Genomic DNA, 12,724 nt, shown 5'->3' on the forward strand with positions numbered 1-12,724 from the left:
AAACAAAGCAGGAATTCTAAAACAAAAGTCAAATTTAAATGCTACTTAGAAAACAATCAAAGCACCGCATTAGTTTGACTTCCAGTATTTACAGGAAACTTTAATCCTTTCCTTTGTATTCACATGCTGTGTGTACGATTTTCTTTGGTGGGCGTAACATCTTGTAGACGCATGTATGTATGCCAAGAAGTCAAAGTTTTAATCCTTTTTTCATCTTGCGCATTTCAAATTAGCAACAGTAGACGACTTTAATTTTCGAGTTTGTTGCTGTTTTTCCAAATGCAAATATGTATTGTTGTCTTTTTCACAAAAATAATGAAAAAATTTCAATAAAAGGGTTGTACGTTGTAACTGACTTTTTCCGGATAATCCCGGATGAGAGTCTATGAGAAGGGATTAAGCGGCATTGTTTGTTATTAAAAGACAAATAGCAAAAAACTATTAATCTTTTAATTGTCGGCACATTTTAAAAGGGTTTAAGTCAATGTTAATCCATATGACCACTGTATATTCAGGAAGCGTTTAAAAATATATTAAATAGTTATTTTGTTAAAAGTCAATCCGCACTTTAAATAAATATTTGTTTTTGCTACAAAGTCATTGTAAAAGTTTTTAATACAAATATAGGGAAGATGTTCAAATTATTGTGGGTATTCGGTATATATTTGTTCCATATTTGGTGTGAAATGTGGAAAATACTTACCTGGAAAATAATCCCAAAAGTAAACTTGTAATTTCTAGAAATTTAACCTTTTAATACTAAATAATACAAGAAAATTCCATATTAAAAATGTGTTTATTTCAAGCATTTTGATATGGTGACGAATTTACATCTCTAAAATATAGCTGGTCTCTATGGTGACTGAAAGCTTCGCCACGCTCTCGGAAACAGCTTATCTACAGGCACAATATTTTAAATTCCATTCTTTCAATCTTGATAATTCTTCTTCAAATTTTGCCAAATTCAAATTCATCAAGACAAATTATTAAAATTTTTTCCATAAACTTAAAGTTCATTAAACATCATATAAAATATTATTGAAAAACGTTTTATTAATTCAATCAATATAAATGCTATAAACTAATCACAAACATTTAAAGCTGATTCATTATCATTGATTGTCAACTAATTAGAACAAATTTTTGCTATATTAGACACACACAACGCATGCTGAGATTAACTCCAACCTTTTTCCTGGAAATTGGATACTTATATTGTTATAATTTTTGTGCTGTTGTTGTTGTTCATAAACTCAAAACAAACATCAAACTCACTCAAAGTGTTTAAGACTTTCGTTAAATAACGACACATGCCCGCACTGCATTCCTTGAGATCCAAATTGGTATTAGTGCGAATACAATAAACAAGCAGAAAGAAGTACTTATGAGTAAAGCTATCCACATCCATGCCATTGTCACTAATCAATGTCAACTGACGCGTCGATGTTAAATAGAGATAATGATGATACACATAAACGGACGAATAATATACATCGTTGTGCGGTGGGGTACTGGTAACAAGAGTTCTTAATTAAAAATCGATTCATTTGATGATTGATCGTAACTCGTTGGCACCTGTTGGCTTCTGGAAATGTGTTTAACACGAGCATAAAGAAAAGGAGTCATAAAACCCCTTTTGGTAGATGTATGTTTGTCATGTTAAACTCAATGCTCGAGTGCGCTTGCAAAGTAAAGAAAAAATTAACAGTCAACTTACTCAGCCATGAGAGTTTATTTGGAATTGACGTTGGAAAGGAATCAATTCGTTGGAGCTTGTGTCAATCAATAGATATTCGCAAAAACCAGTTTGAAATATCGGCCAATACATATCGCAAATGAACATTCAGTTGATTATTCTAATCAAGAATCATAATTTAGTCAGTATTGCTAATAAATGTGATGTCAATAACATATTTCTTGATCCTACTATAAGAAAAATAAAGAATAGTTTCGTGATCGGATGACTCGAACCAATTTCAAAGATCTTAGATTAGAGGACCTGAGTAACAGTTTCGCACTGATGTAAATTAATTTGCATAACTTTTAGTCCGTTTGTATGCCTCATTGCATTACTCTATGTACAAAATCAACCTAAGCAGCTAAAGTCTATCATTAATCGCATCTCAAAACGGTCGCATCCGGAGGGATTCTAAGCTAAATTTGATCAGAGATCTTTAACCTTTCCCTTTGTCAATTTCACTTTTTTTTTTTTATTAGAATTTTGGTTTGAATCCAAACTCTACATGTTTCGGCATGGTTAGGACAACTATTGTTTTTGTAACAATATTTTGTTGCCATAACCAAACAATTGTTATTTCTATTGAATGTCATCAATATTTTAGTTACTGTAAATATTTATATGTTTATGACAACTATAAATTTGAGAATGATTCTCTGAAAAATAATTATGTTTACAACAAATAAATAAAGATAACTATGTAAACGTATTATATTATTTAAAACCATTTAAACTTTCAAATAACCATTAAATGGTAGGTTTTTACATGTTTATCCATATAATTCTTAAGATATAAGCAAAATACGTTTATTATTAAAAATATTTTGGTATCGCCATTTTGATATCAGTTGTATGGTTTATCTGTACTAGATCCGATTAAATAAAGTGTTGAACAAATGAAGTGTTAAAATAATTGTAAAAAATAAATAATATCTAAAAATATAATTGTAGACAATATTATAAAATTTAAAAAAATTTAAAATACAGAAAATATGGTACATAAAAAATTTATATTTAAAAAAATTTTAAATTATGAGAATACCAGTGCTTGGAAGTTTTGTGTTTGTTTAAAAGAAAACTAAAAATTAATTACAAATTACGGCGTACACATTAGATTAACCATATTATGTTTAATATGTAACCATAATATGGTTACTTGAAACAATAATATGATTACTTGAAACCATTATATGATTATATGAATCCATAGTATGGTTACTTGAAACTACAATATGATGCTACAACATCACATTATGATTAATAAAACTATATTATGACGAAATATTCAGACTATATTTAATCATAATATGATATCTTATTATACTAATAATTATCACAATATGATATTTCTTGACACTAATAATGAACATAATATGTTTTAACTTTAACCATCATATGTTGCTCTTAGATTATGGTTACCACAACTATATTTTTTCTCTGCGTGTAGACATTATTCAACAAGTTTCCTCTTTGCCCAAGAAACGATTTCTATCTTTACACCAACATCTCGAATCTTGTTATGAAGAAATTTGAGTGCCTTTTCGTTGCCAATTTTGATGATCTTTACGAACTTTAACCATAATATGTGAGAGTTCGTCAAGTAGAGTCCGCAGTATAGTCTCTCCCATCTATTCGTAGAAAATTTTATTTTCAGCTTAACTAATATCAATAGCGTATCCTATGGTAGGTACCTATTTATGTATCTCTTGATCTTTGCAGCTTTATATTAGGTCGGTTGTAGTATCATTAACAACCACGGGCTGTACTACACAAGGACCCTAGATCTCTAGCACAATACATCTTCTACGTAGCGCACTTTGCAGGATTAGAGGCATTAAATGTCCAATCGGGATTTTCCACATTTTGTGGCTTAAACCGAAGAAGAGGTTGCGTAAAAGTTCGAATCTATGTTGTCTTACCAAATCGGTCTCAGGTAACAGTGCCAACTATCAAACTCGAGTTATCTGGCTGGTTAATCGTAGTAGCAGTAGTTTTAGTGACATTCAGACCTGTCGCTTCCGCCTGAGTATTCACGTTATCCTTGGGGATTAAACACACTGGATCAAGGATGCATTTTTCTTTTTCAATTATCTTAAAAGCTTATATTTGTACTTTATGTGAGAAACACTGATTCTGCTCTGGAGTCAGACTAAAATTAATGAGACACATCATGGATTTGTAATGGGTTTCACCAAAATTCGATATACAATACCGAAGTGCAACTTCCAGCAGTCCTTTACATCTGGAACCGGACTCAGAGTGAACGCTATTGGCATAGGGAACAGACCCTACTTAGCCATATAACATACATTGTGTGGTAAGAGATACATAGGTAGGTAGTGCCACTTAAACTGTAAAACTACCCAATACAATTTCTTTATTAATTAAGGAAATTATGAACAATAAAATTTATTTTAAGTCTTTTATTATTTAGATGGTACATTTGTGGAATTTGCAATTGGTTTTAAGCTATATGGAAACATAATTTAGAGCATCAAGTACGTAAAGCACAATGTGACTTTTATGAAAAAATGTAGTTTAATCTTAAATTGATCACTAAATATGCAAAGTAAATTTTGTATATAGTACAACGAATTGCTAGTATCCAACAGACTATACAGAGAATAATTGTCATAATTGTTTGTAGAATCAAATAATCAAGCGCAGGTATGTCATCAACATCGCGATCCAATGTAGTACAAACTTTCAGATCAAAATATCAAAAGAACTAAGTCTTCATCTGAACTGTCTAAACAACGTATTTACAAATTAAGGGATATACTTTTAGAAATTATAAATACTTCAAATTAATTCTTTGTGATATCTGGCCGAGTACTGGGAATAGGTAGTCGATTAACTGAATGAAATTATACGTCACCTAATATTTAGGCATTAATCAATGCTGCAAAAGTTAAAGAAGTAGAATCCGTGCTAAACTTTCAATATTCAAGTGATTTCTAGAGTCAACTTTCAGTAGTTGAATTGACTTAAGAATAATGATTTTCTTAAATTCTAAAGATTTGATACAAGCTACAACAAAAGCTAAAATTTAACTACTGTATTGAGTAAAGAATATTAGCAAACTAACCAGCCCATCCCTTTTGAAATGGAATTGGACATAAAATAATAAAGAGGAAACTGGTGACATTTCAAGCGTGAAATCAACAACATTTTCAATTCATTTTGCTTATACAGCTCCGATACTCCAACTTTTTGCTTAACTTTGCATAAACACATACAGTCTTAGTACGAGCAAAAATATTAACATGCATATATACATGTGTTCTACGTATACAGTGAATAAGTATGTGCCAGCAAATTATGTGTTTGTACTTTTGGTCATAGTAAAACCCAAGAAGAGGAATAATCAATCTACTCCGTTTTGACATTGGATTGTCTTACAAGAACATGGAAATACTCTTAGCGATTAATTTATCATCGCAAAAAGATCTTCTTCGTTTTCTTTATACTGTTTGTGTGTAGGTAGAATTACTTTGCAAAATTTTTATTTCGTATTTCCATTCCATATTTTAATACACACATATTTCCATGTCCTCTTCATGTGATACAAGAGTTTATAGTATAATCACCATCTACAACTGGAAAAGGTTTATCGGTTTAGTCAATTAATTTGTAATATGCTCTATTAGTATGGGAATTGAAAGTTCGATTCCCCTGGAGACTTTTATCAAAACAAGGTGTTTTTCGTCTGATGTTTAAAAGCCAGGTCCAATTAAGATACATTAAAAATTTCCAATATTTTGAAAATGGTAAGGCAATATCTGTTCTTCATGATAAAGTCAAAGTCATAAAAAAGGGATTGTGATGGGTACACTTACTTCGTCTTAACCGATTGCAAAATTTCTATTTGTTTGTTTCCTCAGTTGATCCTAGTGGTCAGGAAAATATTAGTCTCTTGGTAGGTTGGTTGGTAGCCAAGAATAATTGTGTGCACTCATGTGTATGTTAATATGTGTGTGTTTTATTTATTTATTAACATAAATAAACAATTGTCATATTCTTGTTTTAGTTGTTGTTGTTTTTGGCATTAATCCGCTACTTAACAATTCATAAATAAACAAACAAATAAACAGACCGACTGCCTGTCGAATGGTCAAAGAAAGAACCCACTCACTAATAGAGGTGATAAAAGGATTAAGTTTTACTTCCATACATACATGACTATATGAGTGAATTGCATTATTAGCAAACGTTCGTCTTAAATGGATAAATAAAAAGTTCAAACACACACTACTAAATATAAGGTGTTAAATTAAAGTTACAAGCATAATAACAGTACAAACAATTAATGAATTTGTTAAGAATTATCTGGTTATCTTTCTTAGATAATTCTGTAATTATGTTATGAGTAAGCCGCAAAACATTGAGATTTGAGAAATATTTTAATATTCCATTCCATTAGAATAGTTTTACGCACAAAATATTTTTGACCCAGTAGCGCTAATAAAATATAACATTTGACCCAAAATGGAAGTTGCTGATTTTCCCGTCAAAAGCGAAAATTTAGTTCATTCTAAGATATAATTTATCAAATTATTGGTATTGGAGTCAACAATCAGAGGTCTGCTTCCTTTAACCCGTGTCTTCGGGTACGATTGGGTCTTTCAAGATTTTGATGAAGTTCTTCTCGGGAAGCTAACGTAAATGTTAGCTACGGATGACATCCGAGGAGTTAAATACTACAGCACTCAGCTTTAGCACTCGCCATTTAAATGCAACTTATAGATAAATGCTTTAGCCCTCGGTCGGCCAACGACAATCGATAAAATAATACGACTATATATGCAATTCGATGAGAGAAATTATACCGTTTTCATTGGCTAACTATGAGTACCTAAGGAATAAAACCTGACGAAATAAATGCTTCGACTCTCGGTCGGCTAACGAAAATCTAAAATAAAATACGACTATGGATGTAATTCGATGAGAAAAATTCAGATCGCATTCCGTTAACTACGGGCATAGGGAACTTTGGCATAGTTATTCTATATATTGATATTGATACAGTATTAAGTATATGAAAGGTCTTCGAAAGGCACTTTTAATGTCATATCAAACATTTACTATATCGTTAGCTTAGTAGAAGAAGTTATAATTTATGATGAAAAAAGTTCCTAAATTTGTATATAAAATGCTTTGATTGCAAAAAAATCCCATAAATTAATTTTTTTGTGTCCATCACGGCTACGGCTGGAACGATTTTCTTGAAATTTGGAACATATGTCTGAAGGTATATAGACTATATTTTTTGAAGTTAGGTGAGAAGGTGTAAATAATATGGGAGAAAAGGGCGAAAAGCGGGAAAAATTAGTACTTTTGTGAACGAAGAATGATTTTTGTCAGTTTTAAAGCGAAAATATTTTCGATTTGTGCTTTTGTGCTTTAAAACGGAATTTAGTCTGTTTTAAAAGAACTATATGAGCAAATATCAAAGTTTTTATGGAATATATTTCGTTAATGTGCCCTGAATAGGAGATGGGTACGACAGCTACAAAAGTTGGAAAACTTGAACGTAAATTTTTTAAAATATCAGTTTTTGGCGCGGCACATTCGCACTTATATAGGAAATAATTTGAATTATTGCGTAAATTGATTTTTTGGTTATTTTCTCGCTCGAATGCAAAAATTTTATGAACTTTTTAAATTTTTTATTTTTGCGGTTTTATATATCAAACATCGACTTATACAAACATTTAATGAATAGACATGAAGGTAATGACAAGCACAATGGTTTGGGATCATAAATGTATTTTAAAAGTCCTTGTAAGCTACAAAGACATCACATTTATCTAAACACATTTTGCAAAGTCACATCATGGATGTTGCTCAAAATTCGTCAAAACTATCACCATTTGCAAGTTTTCTCAATACTTTAATGTAAAACTGAGGCGCATCAAGAAAGTAAAATAATTGTAGGTTTTGTGGGCCAAATAAAATGTACCTAGCATCAAAAAGCATCACTCCATAAATATTTAATTCCTTCAAACTATAATTTTTTATTTGCATTCCCTTATAAATCAAGCTCGTAGAATTCAGATATTAACTGTTTTTTTTTTCTTGAATTTTACTAATTCGCGATTTTTCAAAAACTATAAGCAACAAGTTAAAAAAATACAGAAATTAAATTTCTTACTGTGTATTTTTAAAAATTTTGAAAATAAATATTATGGTATGTATTTATTGCGCTGAGTTCGAATTATTTTTACAATTGTGCGCAATTTATTTTTCAAATATAACATATATAAATACTATTTTTAAGAATTGTTTTAAATATTTATGTGAAAACCGCTATAACTTCGATCAAAATGATTAACGCGAACGGATTCATCACGTGTTAGGGTCTGTTTATATTCACACAAAATATTTTGAATGTGCCATCAAAAAAAATTTTTTGATTTTTTTAACTCGAAAATTAAAAAACTTTGATAATTGCTCATATACGTTTCTGCTTTCTAAAGTCTCAGCTGACCCAGCTTAAAAAATCGATTTTGACGAAATTTGCACCAAGGATAGTAGGCCAGGCACAAATTTTCAGCGCTATCGGTCCAGGAATTCCAATCTGAAATCCTATGCTCAATTTTTGCAAGGACCAATAGGTGAAAAGTTACACTTCTTTGAATAAAACTCTCTATGAACAAAATGTCCAACTTTGATTTTAAAGGTTGGGTCACTTGACACGAATACATACATATGTATATACATATTTTGAAACCCAATCCTGAGGTGGCAAAAATGGGTAAAAAAGGGAATTCTATTGGGAAAAAAGGGAATATTGGTCATAGACCCACAAAAGTATATATATTCTGGGTCCTCATTAAATTCTAAGACGATCTAGCCATGTCTGTCCGTCCGTCTGTCTATTGAAACCACGATAGGGTCCGAATGGAAAGAGCTAGAGAATTGAAATTTCACATAAATATTTCTTACTAGCTATACCCAGTGTGCTTCGCTACCCTCATCGTAATGGAATAAAATAAATATCATTATTGCAAATGTATATATATCTGCAATATCAAAAATTCCCCTTTTAGAGAACTCTTTAAGTTTAATTTTATGATTCTTGTCTCAATATGAAAAAAAAACAGTTGAAGAACGAAAAAATACCAGACAGTGCCTTTTTATATATTTTCATTAAATCAGGATGACACATGTTTAATTTTCAACCAGAAACCAAAAATATCGCATACAGATTTTTATACAATCAGAAAGCTGCATGTCCAATTTTATGTTTTTAGGTTCAATATTATAGAAAATTCGAAAAGTATTAGTAAAAGAACAAAAAAGTACCAGAGTATCCTTTTTCAATTTTCGTTCAATTGGGATACTGCGTGTTTAATTTTATGTTTATATATTAAATATTTTAGAAAGCTCTAAAAGTACCAGTACCAGTGAAGTACGAAAAAGTACCAAAAGACCTATTTTATTTAATTTCATGTTCTTAAGTTCAATATTATAGAAAATTCAAAAAGTACCAATTAAAGAACGAAAAAGTACCAGAAAATATTCCTGTTTAAATTTTCATTCACTCAAGTCCCTGATTGCTTAGTTTTATGTCTACCAAAGGACCCACTTTTATAGATTCTAATTAACTCCGGGCTCCACATGCTTAATTTCATGTTTCTAGGATCAATATTATAAAAAACACAAAAAGTACCTTTTGAAGAACGAAAAAGTACCAAAAAGTGCCCTTTTATAGGTCCTCACTTAATCCGGGCTCTACATGCTTAATTTCTCGTTTCTAGGTTCAATATTATACAAAAAGTACCTTTTGAAGAACGAAAAAGTACCAAAAAGTCCCCTTTTATATGTTCTCACTTAATCCAGGCTCTACATACTTAATTTCATGTTTCTAGGTTCAATATTATAGAAAACTCAAAAAGTACCAGTCGAAGGACGAAAAAGTACCAAAAAGTCCCCTTTTATAGGTTCTCATTTACTCCGGGCTCTACATGCTTAATTTCACGTTTCTAGGTTCCATATTATACAAAAATCCAAAAAGTACCTTTTGAAGAACGAAAAAGTACCAAAAAGTCCCCTTTTATAGGTTCTCACTTAATCTAGGCTCTACATACTTAATTTCATTTTTCAGGTTCAATATTATAGGAAATTCAAAAAGTACCTTTTGAATAACGAAAAAGTACCAAAAAGTCCCCTTTTATAGATTCTCATTTACTCCGGGCTCTACATGCTTAATTTCATGTTTCTAGGTTAAATTTTATAGAAAACTCAAAAAGTACCTTTTGTAGAACGAAACAGTACCAAAAAGTACCCTTTTATAGATTCTCATTTACTCCGGGCTCTACATGCTTAATTTCATTTTTCTAGGTTAAATTTTATAGAAAACTCAAAAATACCTTTTGTAGAACGAAAAAGTACCAAAAAGTTCCCTTTTATAGATTCTCATTTACTCCGGGCTCTACATGCTTAATTTCATGTTTCTAGGTTAAATTTTATAGAAAAATCCAAAAAGTACCTTTTGAAGAACGAAAAAGTACCAAAAGTCCCCTTTTATAGGTTCTCACTTAATCCATCCTCTACATACTTAATTTCATGTTTCTAGGTTCAATATTATAGGAAATTCAAAAAGTGCCTTTTGAAGAACGAAAAAGTACCAAAAATGCCCCTTTTATAGATTCTCATTTACTCCGGGCTCTACATGATTAATTTCATTTTTCTAGGTTAAATTTTATAGAAAACTCAAAAAGTACCTTTTGTAGAACGAAAAAGTACCAAAAAGTCCCATTTTATAGATTCTCATTTACTCCGGGCTCTACATGCTTAATTTCATGTTTCTAGGTTAAATTTAATAGAAAACTCAAAAAGTACCAGTCGAAGTACGAAAAAGTACCAAAAAGTCGCCTTTTATAGATTCTCATTTACTCCGGGCTCTACATGCTTAATTTCATGCTTCTAGGTTTAATTTTAAAGAAAACTCAAAAAAATACCTGTGTAGAACGAAAAAGTACCGAAAAGTCCCTTTATTATTAATTTCATGTTTCGATTTCAATATCAAAGAAAACTCAAAAAGTACCAGATGAAGAATAAAAAAGTACCAAAAAATATCACTTGGTACCGGGGTTCCAAATAACACTTCATTAGCATATTTAGTGTTTCTAAATCTAAAAATTTTATCTAAATTGGATCATTGTGTTTGAATAAAATCAAATTTCCCGTTTTTACCCCTTTTGGTACTTTTTTTCTACCCATTAACGAAATAAAAATTCTATTCCAAAATGTTGCAACATCGTAGTGGTTAATAAACAAAAATCAATGTTTTATGAAAAAAGTACCAAAAATAGGTACAATTTTTACCCCTTAAACATCCGAATAACCAAAAAGTACTAAATTTATATTTTTATTTTTTCGTCAAGTTATGAAGGAGTTAAAAATATTGTTTGAATGTTCACTGGTTTAAAAGATACATGGGGTGCAAAAAAAGTACCAAAATACAGTTTTTACCCGTTTATTCCCTAAAGGGGCCGAAATTGAAAAAGTACCAGACACCTGTCCGCTTATTTTTTAAATAAACGACGATAAGCTTTAAGCTATTTATGTATCTTTTCTAGTTTAGGAGATATGAGGTTACCGAATTTACCCGTTAGTGGATCTATTGGTGGGAGACCAACCCCCTGTCCAAATTTCAGCACTTTAGCTTTAACCGTTTAGGCTGTGCGATGATGAATCAGTCAGTCAGTAACGTTAGAATTTTATATATATAGATAGGTAAGGTTCGTTTGGTATTGAAGATGGGCAATATCGGTCCACGTTTTCGGATAGCCCCCATACAAGTGGCCCCTCGAAAAGCAGCTTTAACAGCCATAACTTGTTTAAAAATACGAATATAGCGATGAAATTCGACATAAGTAAGTTTCTTAGGATTCAAAATCACTATGCAAAATTTTATGAGGATCGGTTCATAACTGACCCTACCCCCCATATAAGGTCCCCTTCAGAAAATGACTTTAACGCTCATTACTGGCTTAAAAATACTAGTATATAGATGAAATTCGACATAAGTAAGTTTCATACGAGTCAAAATCTATCTAAAAAATTTTATGAGGATCGGTCCATGATTGACCCTACCCCCCCATATTAGGACCCCTTCAGAAAATGACTGCAACGCTCATTAATGGTTTAAAAATACGAGTGTAGCGATGAAACACAAATCAATTTAATACGGACCAAATTCTGTCTACCAAATTTTATGAGGATCGACCCATAATTGACTTTAACGCTTATAACTGGCCTAAATATACGAGTATATAGATGAAATTCGACATAAGTAAGTTTCATTCGAGTCAAACGTGGTTTGATGGTGGGTATATAAGATTCGGCATAGCCGAATATAACACTCTTACTTGTTTTTTTTTTTTTTTTTGAAAATTGAAACTTAAGGGCGAAAACGGGAAATTGTGTGTTGTTTTGATACTTTTTCAGAAATATTTAAGTACTTGAGAAGAATTTTTCTACAATCAGCCAAAACATATACATATGTTTTAGAAAAATAAATTTTCGAAAAACATTGAAGTGTTTCAAAAGGAGAGTTGAGTTATTTCTATTAATAAATGTTCATCAGAACTTAAGTTTTCAGACATATGAAAAAATTTTGAAAATTTTTAAAAGTTTACAGAATGTATTTTTTGATGTTTTTATTTCAATTCAATTCTAAATCATATAAATTTCAGTTTGAAATTTATGCTCAACGCCAGGTAAGAAAAAGCTTTTAAAATACATATAAATAAAAAAATGCAATTTAATTTTTTTGTAAAACTTTCATTTATATTTTATTTGGTATTTAATATTGTCTAATTTTGTTTGTTTTTCTTTGTTTTATTAAATATTTATTAACATAATAATTTTAATAATAATTAGAATCAATATTTCAAACATACGCTTATTAATATACATACATACATATGTATGTATGCATATAATATGTGTGTTCCTTAATATGTAGATATTTTT

This window comes from Lucilia sericata, unplaced genomic scaffold (genome assembly GCF_015586225.1).
Source record: "Lucilia sericata isolate MDLA Ls3-8-SP2 unplaced genomic scaffold, ASM1558622v1 Contig000062F_arrow, whole genome shotgun sequence".
NCBI classification, from domain to species: domain Eukaryota; kingdom Metazoa; phylum Arthropoda; class Insecta; order Diptera; family Calliphoridae; genus Lucilia; species Lucilia sericata.